The sequence below is a fragment of the Coregonus lavaretus genome, assembly GCF_964263955.1.
Source record: "Coregonus lavaretus genome assembly, chromosome: 22".
In the NCBI taxonomy this organism is placed as follows: domain Eukaryota; kingdom Metazoa; phylum Chordata; class Actinopteri; order Salmoniformes; family Salmonidae; genus Coregonus; species Coregonus lavaretus.
Window position 1 is genome coordinate 14921270 of NC_140009.1, and position 3554 is coordinate 14924823.

Sequence of the window (3554 nt, forward strand, 5' to 3'; positions counted from 1 at the left end):
GATCGATCTCTCCCCAGAGACCCACAACAAACATACTCTCTACAGTTCACCTCCAAATCTACCTCTGTTATAGTCCTATATCACTCTTTCTCTCTTTCCAGCCATCGCTCTGTCTGTCTCCCATTTAATCTGTAGGCTACACTTCCTCTTTGTAAGAGCTATATTGTTTAATCTCTATGCTAAGATTTCCTTTGTCTAATATTACAGATGTCTGATCTTAAAGAGGAACTCCACTCATGATGATGTGGCAGGAGACACTTTGCTTCTTGAAAGTCCAATATCTTGAAAACATGCAAAATATTTTAGGACTGTATTAACAGTGGACTAACGAAAATAAGACCAAAATATAGTTTTTGAGTGGAGTTCCCCTTTAATTTAACCAGTTTCTTTGCAGGAGTAAAATAATCCTTCAACAGGAGGATTTGATTATCCAAAAAAAAAGTAATATTTCTAACAGGAGATTTGTTTTGACAGGCTGTAGTAGGCTATAGTTCGATACACTTTTATGTCGTAGCGGAGACTAATATTTATCTTGTGTTATTAAGCTATATAAAACGACAGTTGTTGATGAGTATGGCTGCATTTCAGATAAATTTTTGTACATTTGAATGTCGCAGTAGTATGATCTACAGTAGTTGGTCATTTATTCTGTCTGGTGCTTTAACATTTGAGCGAGAGAGAGAGAGAAAGAGAACTGCAGGTTTTCAGTGAATTTATGTAAATCACCAGGCTCATTTGAATCACAGGAAAATTCTCTGCGACAACAGAGTGATCAAATTAAGATTCATCTGTATGTTATGGTTCTCAAAATAACTCTTCGTCATTTAGTGTGTACTTTGAAATAAACCCACGTGAAAGGCCCTAACGAGTAGAGGGCATTTCCTTTGACTGTTGTGTCAGTGGCTGTCTGGGGGAGATTATCTAAACAGCCTGTTATAACTGTGTGATAACACCTCTGTAGTTACCTCTAAACAAATAACACAACTCTATATTAAGAGACAGAGAAAATAAATCTCTCACACGTACGTTGACATGCGCACGCGCACACACGCATGCACGCTCGCACACACAAACACCTCTCTCTCCCTCTCACTTGTAATCTTATTCCTGAGGCCAGGCGATACTCCTCTCATCCTCTCCTAGATTCTGTCTGCAGACATTCTCCTCCAGCCTAATCACATTCCTTACCATGAGGGATTCACATGGAGGAGAGCATTAGAACACTAGAGTCTTTATACACACACCATGAATCAGATTCAGCCTCTGACTGCCCTCAGACTGCATCCTGCACACCAGATAGCAGCCTGCATATCATTGAACTTCATCATCATCATTATAAGCCATTGTAATCATTGTCATCATCGTCTTCATCATTGTAATCATTATCATCATCCTCTGCACTATCATCACCATTCATAATCTTCGGCAGCACACATCAGAAACCAACTCATCTCTACAGCTATGGATCTATCATGATCACATCATCACCCTCACCAACATCTTCGTCATGCTTACCATATCTCAGTCTATAACTCCCCTCAACATCCTGTCCAGCAGATACAGTGCATTCAGAAAGTATTCAGACCCCTTCCCTTTTTCCACATTTTGTTACGTTACAGCCTTATCCTAAAATGGATTTTAAAAAATCATCATCATCAATCAACATACAATACACCATAATGACAAAGCCAAAACAGGTATTTATACATTTTTGCAAATTTATAAAAAATAAAAAACGTAAATACCATATTTACTTAAGTATTCAAACCCTTTGCTATGAGACTCGAAATTGAGCTCAGGTGCATCCTGTTTCCATTGATCATCTTTGAGATGTTTCTTGATTGGAGTCCACCTGTGGTAAATTCAATTGATTGGACATGATTTGGAAGGGCACACACCTGTCTATATAAGGTCCCACAGTTGACAGTGCATGTCAGAGCAAAAACCAAGCCATGAGGTCGAACAAATTGTTCGTAGAGCTCCAAGACAGGATTGTGTCGAGGCACAGATCTGGGGAAGGGTACCAAAAAATGTCTGCAGCATTGAAGGTCCCCAAGAACACAGTGGCCTCCATCATTCTTAAATGGAAGACGTTTGGAACCACCAAGACTCTTTCTAGAGCTGGCCGCCCGGCCAAACTGAGCAATCCGGGGAGAAGGGCCTTGGTCAGGGAGGTGACCAAGAACCCGATGGTCACTCTGACAGAGCTCCAGAGTTCCTCTGTGGTGATGGGAGAACCTTCCAGAAGGACAACCATCTCTGCAGCACTCCACCAATCAGGCCTTTATGGTAGAGTGGTCAGACGGAAGCCACTCCTCAGTAAAAGGCACATGACAGCCCGCTTGGAGTTTGCCAAAAGGCACCTAAAGGACTCTCAGACCATGAGAAACAAGGGATGTTTTTCAGTGGTAGGGACTGGGAGACTAGTCAGGATCGAGGGAAAGATGAACGGAGCAAAGTACAGAGAGATCCTTGATGAAAACCTGCTCCAGAGCGCTCAGGACCTTAGACTGGGGCGAAGGTTCACCTTCCAACAGGACAACAACCCTAAACACACAGCCAAGACAACGTAGGAGTGGCTTCGGGACATGTCTCTGAATGTCCTTGAGTGGCCCAGCCAGAGCCCGGACTTGAACCCAATCGAACATCACTGGAGAGATCTGAAAATAGCTGTCCAGCGACGCTCCCCATCCAACCTGACAGAGCTTGAGAGGATCTGCAGAGAAGAATGGGAGAAACTCCCCAAATACAGGTGTGCCAAGCTTGTAGCGTCATACCCAAGAAGACTCGAAGCTGTAATCACTGCCAAAGGTGCTTCAACAAAGTACTGAGTAAAGGGTCTGAATACTTATGTATTGTGTGTAGATTGATGAGGGATAAAAAAAAAAAAACATCAATTTTAGAATATGGCTGTAATGTAAGAACATTTGGAAAAAGTCAAGGGTCTGAATACTTTCCGAATGCACTGTACATGTCATTTAAACATCCTCATCTCAAACATCCTCCCATCCTCCTCCTGTCTCCCTTCATTTGATACAACTGTTTCCCTGTAGCCTAATAATCATAATCAGACAAAACACATAGGATAAAATGAGGAGAGGGAACTTTACAACAAAGAATACATTCATGTCTGTGGGGCTGTGCTGTGTGTGTGTGTGCCTGTGTGTGTGTGTAGGCCTGAGAGACGGGCTGAGAGAAGCATATGCGTCTGAATGCGTGGCACGGGGGCAATGGTGACGTCAGAGCTGCTGCCACTTGGGGTTTGGTACCGATTTTCCCCTCTTCTTGTCCCGTCAGCTGCCCAACGACCTTGAAGGTGTGTGTGTGTGTTATGTGTGTGACATTTCATTGAATGGTAAATATGCTGCTATGCAGCCTACTAATAACGAGAATCCTTTGTTGTTGAAGTTCGTCTTTCTCTCACAGACAAACTGCATTCGCTTTTAAAGTTGCATTATCCCTAATACAACTTTAAAAGCGAATGCACAATACAAAGCAGAAGTTTGCGCCAAAACAATCCCCCAAAACAAGACACAGTTTCTATTCAGAGCTGC